The following is a 12,970-nucleotide window of genomic DNA, read 5'->3' as shown; positions in this document are numbered from 1 at the left end:
GTCCTGGGTGAGTCCCCAATGAACTGGAGAGTAGGTGTTACAATCCTACTGAGGCCCAGCTGGCACATGGACAGCCCAGAAATTCAAGTCTCTTAGACATAAACATACCAACTCCAGAACCAACTATAGGTTCAAATAAAGGAGACAGAAGAGGCATGTGTAGAGAAGTCATATCTGAGTCAAACTCTGTCACACCAAGGAACACAAGCTCCAAAGGAGGGCCCACTGGCAAGGCACCAACCACCAGAGCTATCTGCCATTACAATAGGACCTGGATGTCTCCAGAGTCCTCAGGAGCCCCACTATTTTGGGTAGTATCTACTTTGGCTATGAGATCCTACTGAGACATACATAAGCGTAATCTCCGGGAACACCTCCCAACCCATTTTGAAGTCTCTTAGTCATATAAACTCATTTGTCTTTACCTTTTCCCCCTTTCATGCAAGGTCTTTTTCCAGTTGCATTGTTCACTGGTGTTTGGTAGTAATCACTCGGTGCCAGAGAGGCTCATTCCCAGGAGTCATGCCCCATGCTGGAGGGAAGGTAATACATTTATATGCTGAGTTTGGCTCATCAAAATGGATTTAAAATAAAAATCAACTTTAAAACGATGAACAGGAAATGTCTTAAACATGGCAATGTAAGACATTCCCTGAAAAAGCCTCCCCAGAGATTTAACAATTAAAAGACAGGTCCACTTGCTTAGAATCCTAGAGGATGGTAGAGACTGAAGAAAGACTCCATAAAGGCTGAATCAAAGAAACAGAAAATTTCAGGAAGGAGAATTCTATACCAGACTGCTAATCAGTTCCCTTTCCCCTCCCTCTCACTTGGTCCCACAGAGCTCTGGAGTAACACAGAGGTAGCACAGCATGGATCCCTCCCACACACAGAAATAAACAGCAGGCCAACACATAACAGTAATCTAGAACTCCATGCATACCCAGGCACAGGGGACTAAGTCTGCAGAGGTCCAGAGAGGAACACAAGCCACTGAGAAGTGCTGCATTTTTAAAAAAAAAACAATGCCCAGGGGGGTAAAAATTAGAAAGAGATCACAATAGAATGGCTGGTAAGAACAGTTGTGCCCTCATTCAATCCAGTTTCAGTTGTCTGGACCACCAAAACACAAAATGAACTTTTCCAAAGTTACCCAACTTTCTGCATTAACTTCATCTGACTCCCCAGCGTGGGATACCATAATGGAAAAAAAAAAAAGGCAGAAAAGCCTCACAGGGGGAAAAAAATGTAGGAGGGTAAGGATTAAACTAAACTGCTATAAGGTAGGATGGGTTCCAGAACTGAAAAGAGTAAGGAAAATAGGGCAAGACATTAAACAGTATAGAAGCTGGAGAGAAAAGTTTGCACAAAAACAAACAGAACAGATCAATATTCCAGGAGAAGAAATAAAGGAAAGGAAGCATTCCCTTGGAGGTGAAACAATGCACAAAAAGTTTAATCTGAAAAAATACACTGCAAGAATCAGATGAAGATCTCAGAAAATCTGAATAGTTAAACATGGGCTAAAGGTCTAGAATATGTTTTTTAAAAAAGCATAAAAGAAAAGCCTTAACACAAAGCTGATCAACAATAAACTCTAGCCAAGAGGGAGAAACAGACCTTCAGCATTAACTCATCAAGATGATCAGATGTCTAGACATCAGCAAAGATTACAAGTCATACTAAGAAACAGGAAGATGTGGCTCAGTCAGTGGAATAAATTAAAACTTCAGAAGAGGCTCAGAAGTTGGAATAAATAACCAAAGATGTTCCAACACATTTCCTAAATCAATTGAAGGAGTTGAAGAAAAACATGTATAAAGAGATAAAGGATATCAAGAATACAATGTGTGACCAAAAAGAAGAAATTGAAAGTATAAAAAGAAACATAAAAGAAATTACAGAGTTGAAAAGCACAACAGTAAAAATTTAAAATACACTGGAGGCATAAAACACAAGATTTGAATGGGCAAAACAAAGAATCAGTGAAGACAGGACAATCAAAATCATACAGTCAGAAGAGCAGATAGAGAAAAGAATAGAAAAAGATGAGCAGTGTTTCAAGGATTCTTATTGACATCCCAAAACACATAAACAGTGATGTCATAGGTGTATCAGTAGGAGAAAAGAAGGGAAAGAGGGGCGGCAGATTTGGCCCTGTGGTTAGGGCATCCATCTACCACATGGGAGGTCCGCGGTTCAAATCCCGGGCCTCCTTGACCCATGTGGAGCTGGCCCATGCACAGTGCTGATGCGCGCAAGGAGTGCCCTGCCATGCAGAGGTGTCCCCTGTGTAGGGGAGCCCCACACACAAGAGTGCGCCCTGTAAGGAGAGCCACTCAGCATGAAATATCAGCCTGCCCAGGAATGGTGCCGCCCACATGGAGAGCTGACACAACAAGATGACACAACAAAAAGAAATACAGATTCCTGTGCCGCTGACAAACAACAGAAGCAGACAAAGAAGACACAGCAAATAGACACAGAGAACAGACAACTGGGGTGGGGGGGGGGGAAGGGGAGAGAAATAAATAAATAAAATAAATCTTAAAAAAAAAAAAGGGAAAGGGGCAGAAAGAATATTTGAAGAATTAATAGCTGGAAACTTTCCAACTCTTATGAAAGAAATAAATATATATTCCCAAGAAGTGCAATGGGCTCTGTATTAGTCAACCAAAGGGGTGCTCATGCAAAGTACCAGAAATGTGGGCTTTAAAAACAGTATTTATTTGAGGTAAAAGCTTACAGTTACAAGACCCTAAAGAGTCCAAATCAAGGTACCATAATAGGTACTTTCTCACCCAAATTCTGTTGCTATGTGTTGACTCAAGATGGCGGGTGACTTTGGCAAGAATTCAGCCTTCCTCTTCCCTCTTAAGGCTCCATGGGTCTAGCTTCTTCTGATATCAGCTGTAGGCTGGCATTGGCTTGTCTCTCTTCCTGGGACTCGTTTCTTTCCAGGCTCAGCTGCTCTATTCTCTTCACAAGGTCAGCTGTAGATTATCAGTCTCATCTCTCTTCCCAGGGCTCCAGCTCCCTTCCCAGGGCTCCCAGGGCACCTCTACTGGGTCTTTTTCTGTGTTCTCCTGTGTATCTACTTCTACTTGCTTGAATGTCTATTTATATAGCCCATGAAGGGGGTGGGGGCCCAACCCTGTACACGCTAATGGCGTGGCCAAATCAAAGCCCTAATCTTAACATAATTTAATCAAAGGCATCTCAGCTGAATCTAATACAAAGGATATCATGCCCAGAAGAATAAACGAGTTTACAAACATGATCAATGTCTCCTTTAGGAATTCATAAATAATATCAAACTTCCATAGGCTCCAAACAGAATAAATCCTAATAGACCTACTTTGAAACACATGCAAATCAGAAAGTCAAATGCCAAAGGTAGAGAATTCTGAGAGCAGCAAGAGAAAAGCAATTCATCCCATGCAAGGAATCCTCAATAAGAATAAGTGGGGTATATGGAAACCTCTTATGTTTTTTAATGTAACATTTCATGTGATCTATTTATCTTTTTTTAAAGACAATAAGAACACTAAAAGCTCTTAACTCTGTCCTTTGCCATGCCTTTTATCTGTGAGTCTTCACCCACCAGAGGTTGGAGACTCAATACCTTACTGGCACAAGAGGTTTACATAATTACTTACTCAAATACCTATGAATCCAACATAATCTAATATGCCCAGAGGAAAAGATCAGTTTACTAACATAGTCCAATATTTCTTTTTGGAATTCATCAATAATACCAAACTGCTATACCACCCCATTTTTATTTTCTTGCCAAAGTATTTTTGACTTTTCATCTTGTATTTTGTGCTCTACCAGATAATGAGTTAGCAGTATCTTAGTGCTAGGTGAATATAAAAATAAAGAATCCAATTAAAAAGAAAACCTGGGACCAAATAATGACATATAAGATGGATAATACTTCTTATTGGGATTGGACTTTAACCATCACTAAGGAATAATTTAAAAGACTGTGTCTTCTAGGAAAATATCTAAAGTTCTAAAAATGTCATTGAGAAGAGGAACTTAGGAGCTCAGAAATCTGGCTCAGATTTTACTTTTCATATATATATAATATATAATATGATGAATAATTGTAAATGTCTTGTTTAATCTCTATAGCTAAGAAATGTTTCCTTTAAGTAACTGTATTTATTTTGGCCTTGTTTCTGATAAATAAATAATGATAAGGTAATAGGAATTTGGAAGAAGTTTTTCCTGGATAAGGATTTAAGGTGCTTTTAGAACATTTTATTAGGTACTTCTTTCATTTGTAAAAGGGGAAAAACTGCCTCATATTTATAACAAAATTTAAAATTCTATAAATTCTTTTTCTACTCTCAGCCTCCAGGTGTAACAATCTAGTGGGCAAGTTCTGCTCAGCTTTGTAAAATGAAGTGTTTGATGCAGAATATAGAGATGTAGAGATTGAAACTGATCAGAGATATCCTGTGGCAATGTTTATTTTCCATTAGTATTCACCAGTTTAGATTATTAATCTTCCTATTGTTTTATCCTTTTAGGCTGATGTTAGACATAGGGATTCTTATCATACATAAACCCAGTTCTTCGTATTGCAGGGTCTATATTCAATAACTGAGTTTGAAAATTTCAATAAAGATAAGAAGTAATTTTTCAAAAGAACTGTTACTAGTTTCAGAGAGGAAGTAAAACAGATGATAGGACAGAACAAGAACAAGGTGTCCAATGAGAGAAAGGGAGGAAAAGGGAAAAGGGGAAAGGGACACAGGGAAAGGAAGGCTGACTGGGAGATCAATCCAGAGATGAGGGCAATACATGAATAGGGAGAAAAGAGGAACACTGAGGAAGAAACAGAGGGAGCTGGGGCAAACAGACAAAGCTGAAATGGGAAAATAAGGGGATTAAAACTACATCCACGAGAAAAGAAAGAGGGATTAAAAATGAGTTGTGAGAGAATGAAAAGGTGTTTTGTTTTGGATTGAGTGTTAACTATCTAGAGATAACACCTCTCTGATTTGTCTGCATGGTTAAGAAAGCACCGATATCACTTACTACCTGTCATTTTTATTTAACTAGGATGCTATTCCTCTAAAATGTTCAGAACACTAAATTGAATGATGAGGTCAAAAGACATTCATAGGAATTCAAGAAATTAAAATTATTAAACTTATACCACTTTTTAAACTCATTTTTAAAAAATAGTACTCAGTTATACTAAATAATATTCAGACAGATACCTAATAATTAACACATTTTTGAAAATTAATGAATTGGGGACATTTTGAAACTTATTTTCTGTAATGTATTTCTAAATTTCTGAACTTTATCTCTCTGTTCACAATATTCCATTGGGAGCAGATCATTTACTCAAGTTTTAAAGTATTAAAATTTTAGTCATTTGAATATAAAATAAGGACCATGAGTCAGTTCTGACATATGGAAGAATTACTGTCATTTTTTAATGAATTTGTATTCTCTTCAGTACCTACCACATAGCATACACAGGAACCCATTAAAAGTAAATATTTTTGAATGGGATATTTGTTGAGCAAATGAACGAAACATTTAACTTGTTAGGCATCTTTTAGGAACTTTCCACTGAATTTCCTGTTCAAATCTCATGATAAAAGTTATAAAGTGAGAGTTTTCTTTTTTGTATTTTAAGGTGAGAAAACCAGGGTATAACTTGCTAATCAGAATATGAGAATCAGCTCAGCTGTTGCAAGAAGAGAATAAACAAATTTTGCAATGGTACAAAGTCTGTACAACAAAATTTCTGTAAGAGGCCATTCCACAACTTCAAAAAAGATTAACAATCCTTTCTATTGAGTGATTATGATACCTGGTTTGCTCATCAATTACATCCTTAGCCCCACTTCATTCCTTCCACATTTTGAACAAATATTACTTTGACATCCAATTACTGAACTGCCCCTGCTTCTTCACAAAATTCAATCCTGAATGGGCCCACTTTCTAATTATCTCCTTAAAACCATGTAGCACAAGCTCAAATCTTTAAGACATTACAACCATTCTTATGCTGAGATGCCCCATGGATTCTCTGTTATGCATTTTCCTGTACTGTGATCAATAAATAAACCTAGTTTTGTCTAATTATTGGTGTGTTCTTGGTGGTATTTGACTGGTGGGTTTGACAGTAGTGAAAAGTGGAGCAGATAAAAGACTTGTGTTTTTTGTTTGTTTTCTTTTCAGATTCTAGAGCTCATTATTTTTTGTTACTTGGTTGTTTCTTTAGGGTCAAGGACCCTTTTGAAAATCTGATGCAAATTATAGACTTTATCTCCAGAAAATGCATACAAATATAACACTGTATGTGGAATTCAGTATTATCAATAAATACTTGAAACTGATCCAGGATAGATTCTATGGCTTATGGATTCTTTTATTTTTTATTTATTTATTTTAAAAATTAGAAGAGGAGGCAGACTTGGTCCAGTGGATAGGGCGTCTGTCTACCACATGGGAGGTCTGCAGTTCAAACCCCGGACCTCCTTGACCCATGTGGAGCTGGCCCACGCGCAGTGCTGATGCGCGCGAGGAGTGCCCTGCCTGCCATGTGGGGGCCCCACATGCAAGGAGTGCACCCCATAAGGAGAGCTGCACAGTGTGAAAGGAAGTGCAGCCTACCCAGGAATGGTGCCGCACACATGGAGAGCTGACATGGCAAGATGACGCAATAAAAAGAAACATAGATTCCCGTGCTGCTGACAACAACAGAAGTAGACAAAAAGAACACGCAGCAAAATGCACACAGAGAACAGACAACTGGGGTGGGGGGTGGGGAGTGGGAAGGGGAGAGAAATAAATAAAATAAATCTTAAAAAAATTAGAATAGTTGTGTACTCATGGATTCTCATTTAAGAACCTCTGCACAGTAAGGTATCACCTTCAAAGAAATGCCTTTGGGAAACTGTATCCTTAATTCCATAGACTCTAGCAACAAAAGAAAATAAATATAGTGGGCATTCATTAGTTGTGTGCATTAGTGGACAATGCATTAGAGCATTCATCCTTTCCTTTCCTTCTTACTAGTATTCAAATTTCCTTTCAGACAACTACCCATACCTCACCTTGTAATAGTGAAGTGTTTTAGGTTAGATCTTCCCCACCCCCAACATGAGAAGGTCCATCAATGGACCTAATAATCTTATCCGCTTTTTTATAGTGATTGGCTTGGGTAACCTAGGTCTAAGACAGGCAGTCCTCTGATCAAAGAGACTTGTTTTATAAGTTTTTCAATCAGCTGAAGTTTAGAATTCTTGTTCCACGATTGTGGGAAGGAGCTGTCTTTATGCTTGGATTTGAACAAAGAACCTTATTAGTTTTGGTTGATGTTGGTAATCTCACCCACAAGGAAGCCAGCCTGAAATAATCCAACACCCCAAATCAGAAGATGGCATAGCCAAGAGAATCCCAGAGATACTGACCCAGAACTATGGATTTTTTCCATTATGAGTGGTAGTAAATTTCTTTATACTTTAAACCAGTTTGAGTTGGATGTTTTATTTGCACACAAAAATCATCCTAATTCAAAAGCCATATAACATAATCATAACCTGGATTGTTTAAAGAAAGTATTTAGAGTTTGTCTCATTTTAACTTATTAAGCCAAGAAAGAAAAATATGTCATTATTTTTCCTATGCAAAAGCCCTTTTCTTTTTAACTTTTTATTTTGAAATCTTTTCCTCTGGGCATATTAGATTATGTTGGATTCAAAGGTATTTGAGTAAGTAATTATGTAAACCTCTTGTGCCAGTAAGGTATTGAGTCTCCAACCTCTGGTGGGTGAAGACTCACAGATAAAAGGCATGGCAAAGGACAGAGTTAAGAGCTTTTAGTGTTGGAGTTTGATGCTAAAGCTGGAGCTCCAGGGAGAGAGACAGAGCTATTCGCCTGGTAGTCTACAGCTGACCTTGTGGAGAGAGACAAAGCCTAGAGAGCCTCAGAGTCTACAGCTGACCTTGTGCAGAAAACAGAGGAGCTGAGCCTAGGGGAGCCCAACAAGCCTGAACCCTCGCCGACAGCAGCCATCTTGCTCCAACACGTGAAAATATTATGTTCAGGTCCCAAGCCCTAGTCCTGTGGGTCTGAACCCATTTGTAAATAGGAACTTAAAAAGTTATTAGTCAAGATGTGCACAACCCTGAATGAGGGCGAACCTTAATGCAATATGGCTCAAGTCTTCATAAGCAAAGGAAATTGGACACAAAAAGATAAACCATGGAGAGCAGCCAGAACCTGGAAGTCAATGGAAGGTAGAAGAGAAAGGAGAAGACACCAACATGTGTATTGCCTTGTGACAGAAAGGCCAAGGAATAAGCATCACCAGCAGTCAGCCCCAGAACCTTTCTGACAACTCAACTGTGGGTTTCTCCTAGCCTCAAAACCATAAGCCAATAAATCCCCACTGTTTAAGCCAACCCACTGTATGGTATTTGTTTTAGCAACTGGGAAACCAAAACAATTGGCTTGATCAGATTCACTTTTTACATTAAGGTCCAAACACATCAACTTTGTAGAGATGTAGCATGACAATATAACATACTTAAGAAAAAAATCATAACTTTAATGTGTTTATTATTTCTTTAAAGACATATTGTAGTTATTTCTGAACAGATGCGGAAGTATCTTTTCTTGAAGCATTTTATTAGACCTTCATCTGAGATGATGCATTTAATTCATGTTTTTGTTGTTTAGATAAAACTTAGGAAATGACAACATACAAAAAAACATGCAGTTTTAAATTTAATTATCTTTTTGGCTAGACTGTAGTCAAACTCTATCAAGGAAGTTGCAATCATTTCTATAATAAAATTATTTTATTGTTATATGATCCTATATCTAGAAAATCCTAAAAAATCCAAAACAAAGGTACTAGAGCTAATAGACAAGTTCAGAAAAATGGAGGGAAACAAATATTAATTCACAAAAATCAATAACATTTTGATACACTAATAATGTGATATCCAAGAAAATCAGAAAAAAAATCTATTTATAATAGCAACTAAAAGAATCAAATATTTAGGTATAAACTTAGCTAAGGACATAAAGAACCTGTATTCAGAAAACTACAAAACATTGCTAAAAAAAAAATTAAGATGTAAATAAATGGAAGGAATTATGTGTTCATAGATTGAAAGACTTGGAAGACTAAATATTGTTAAGATGTCAATTTTACCCAAATGATTTACAGATTCAATGAAATCCCAATAAAAATTATAGCAGCCTTTTTTGCAGAAATGGAAAAGTCAACCATCAAATTTATTTGAAAGGATAAGGGGCCCTTAAGAGCAAAAATAATTTCTTTAAAAAGAAAAACAAGGGAAACAGACTTTGGCCCAATAGTTAGGGCATCCGTCTACCACATGGGAGGTCCGCGGTTCAAGCCCCGGGCCTCCTTGACCCGTGTGCAGCTGGCCCATGCGCAGTGCTGATGCGCGCAAGGAGTGCCGCCCCACACAGGGGTGTCCCCCGCGTAGGGGAGCCCCACGCGCAAGGAGTGCACCCATAAGGAGAGCCGCCCAGCACGAAGGAGGGAGCAGCCTGCCGAGGAATGGCGCCGCCCACACTTCCCGTGCCGCTGACGACAACAGAAGCAGACAAAGAAACAAGACGCAGCAAACAGACACAGAGAACAGACAACCGGGGGAGGGGAATTAAATAAATAAAAATAAATCTTTAACAAAAAAAATAGTGAGAAGAATGGCATTGTTTAAACAAAAAAAAGAAAAAGAAAAACAAAGTTGAAGAACTCTCACTTCCTGACTTTAAATCATATTACTTAGCTACAGTTGTAAAAACAGAATGGTACTGGCAAAAAAACAGGTAGAGTAACCAAGGGAACCAAACAGAGAACTCAGAAATAGACCCCTCACCGTCTATAGTCAAGTTATTTTTGACAAGCCTGTCAAACCCTCCCAGCTGGGCCAGAACAGCCTATTCAACAAATGGTGCTGGGAGAACTAGATATCCATATCAAAAAGAAAGACACACACCTTATACAAAAATTAACTCAAAATGGATTAAGGACCTAAATATAAAAGCAACTACCATAAACTCCTAAAAGAAAATTTGGAAAATATCTTCAAGATCTTGTGTTAGGAGGTACTTTCTTAAACCTTATACCCAAAGCATAAGCAACAAGAGGAAAAATAGATAAATGGAACTCCCTCAAAATTAAATACTTTTGCACCTCAAAGGACTTTGGGCAGCTGATTCATTGGGAGAAAATATTTGAAAATCACATATCTAATAAGGCCTTAATATCCATGATATATAAAGAGGTCATACAACTCAAAAATAAAAAGACAAGCTACCTGATTTTAAAAATGGGCAAAAGACTTGAATAATTGTCCAAAGAAGAAATACAAATGGCAAAGGAACACATGACAAAATATTCAGCATCACTAGTGATTAGGGAAATGCAAACCAAAACCACAATGAGATATTACTGCACACCTACGAGAATGGCCACTATTAAAAAGTCAGTGTTGGAAAAGTTGTGGAGAAGATAGGAATGCACACCTACGAGAATGGCCACTATTAAAAAGTCAGTATTGGAAAAGCTGTGGAGAAGATAAGAATGCTTATTCACTATTGGTGGGAATGTAAAATGGTTCAGCCACTGTGGAGGACATGTTTGGCAGTTCCTAAGGAAGTTGAATATAGACTTGCCCTGTGACCTGGCAATATCATTACTAGGTATATATCCAGAAGAACTAAGAATGATGACATGAACAGACATATGCACACCAATGTTCACAGTGGCGTTATTCATGATTGCCAAAAGTTGGAAACAACCCAGGTGTCCACCAACAGATGAATGGATAAACAAGATGGAACAGTATGCAGAGGTAAGAAGAAATGAAGTCCTGCAGCATATGACAACATCGATGAACCTGGAGGACATTATGTTGAGTGATGCAAGCCAGACATGAAAGGACTGCATAACTGCACTATTATGAACTAAACATATTATGTAAACTAATGGAAATAATAATTAGAATATAGGTCATCAGATACAGAATGAGGCTAGAAAATGGAAAGCTGAGGTTTAATCTGTGCAGAATTGGTAAAAAGGTTGTTTGTAAATCTTTGGAAATGAACAGAAATGTTAAAAATACATCATAGTGTTTGTAACTAGCAGAGCTATTATATGAGTATTATATGGGTTGAAAGGGTAAGTCTAAGGTGATATATTACTAGGTGGAAAGCCAAAAAAATGTAACGTGGGACTGTACAACACAGTGAAACCTCATGTAAAATATGAATATGGATGATATTGCCTTTATAAGACTGGTTTCACAAAACATAAATACAAAAATAAACTAGAGAAACAGAAGAGCAGCTATGTATAACAAGGGAAGCATAGAGAGATTGAGAAGTGATGAGCTTTTTTTGTTTGTTCATTTGGGTTTTTTATTATTATTGGGATAATGAAAATGCTCTAAAATGATTAAAGTGATGAATGCACAACAATGTCATTATACTATATACCATCGATTGTACACTTTGGATGGGTTTATGCTTTATTAATATGCATCAATAAAATTGATTTTTTTAAAAAAACATTATAAATGCATTTCTTTATAAAACTTGAAATTGAAATCAGAATATAACAAGCAAAGACACTTAAAAAATAGTCCTTAAAAGCAAATTAAAAAATCTTCGGGAGAGGATATAGGTCAGTGATTCAACACTTGCTTTCCTTATACAAGGTTCCAGGTTCAATCCCTGGTACCTACTAAAAAAAAAAAAAAAAAAAGAAAATCTTGAAAAAATACTGCTATTATCCAAGTAGCTAAAATATGAACAGATTTCTAGGACCTACTCTTAGGCAGTAAGAAATAAAGGCAAAATGCACATTAAGGAAACAAAAGAGCAAATGTAACAACCTACTAGAGCTACCCAGGCTAAATTCAGCAAAATGAAAAGAAATGGTGGGGCAACCATATAATCATACTACATTCTTCCCTCACCTACAAATGAAGGGAGAATGACTAAAGAAACAAAGATAAGAAGGGATTTAGCATGCTAAAGTACAATTTGCATGAATAGAATTTGGAAGAATAATGACACAAGAAACCAGAAGCAAATTCTACTCAAGTTCATCATGCTAAGGAGAAAGCTAATAAGCACAAGAGTCAGCAAAAGAATTGCTTAGGAACAGGACTGTAAACACAGAATGAGAAAAATGGGAGGTTGCTGAGTTAAGGCAACTAACAAAGAACCAATACAAAATGCCATAATAGAAATTAACAAATTTGGAAGATGACGGAAAGAGAGAGAGAAGAGAGAGAGTAAGAGAGAGAAAGAGAGAGAGAAATGATAGAGAAATAGAGTTAGACTTACATTGCTGATAATTTAATCAATAAGAAGAGGCTGGAGTATAAAAACAATGAATGCACAGAGAAAGGAAAAAATAAATACAGTGAGGATAATAAATACAAAAGACAGACAAAAGTGATCTAAACTAAACATAATTAGTGTCTCTGCAGAAGATAATCCAATAAAAAAAATTTTTAAGTATTCAAAACTATAACACAGAAAAAAAAATCATGCAATTAATGGAAGAATTAAATCTGTGAATTGAAAAGGCACAAATTCTAGACAGAAAAATTAATTTAATACAGCAGTTCTCAAAGTGTGGGGAGTCTAAATAGGTTTCTCCAGGGAAATAGAACCAACTGGATGTATATGTAAATATTATGGAATTTATTATAGGAATTGGCTCACATGATCATAGTCTGAATTCAATAGGGCAGATGCAAGTTGGGAACTCTGGTGAAGTTTTCGATGAATTTCTTAGCAGAAGCTGGTTGGCTGAAAAGATAGGAATTTTTCTTTCTGACTGTTGAAATCATCAGTTCTTTTAAGGCCTTCAGCCAATTAGATGAGACTTTTCTCATTGCTGAAGTAATATCCTTTGTTGATTATAGATGTAATTAG

The sequence above is a fragment of the Dasypus novemcinctus genome, chromosome 5 (genome assembly GCF_030445035.2).
Source record: "Dasypus novemcinctus isolate mDasNov1 chromosome 5, mDasNov1.1.hap2, whole genome shotgun sequence".
NCBI classification, from domain to species: domain Eukaryota; kingdom Metazoa; phylum Chordata; class Mammalia; order Cingulata; family Dasypodidae; genus Dasypus; species Dasypus novemcinctus.
Note: the sequence above shows the minus strand (reverse complement) of the source record.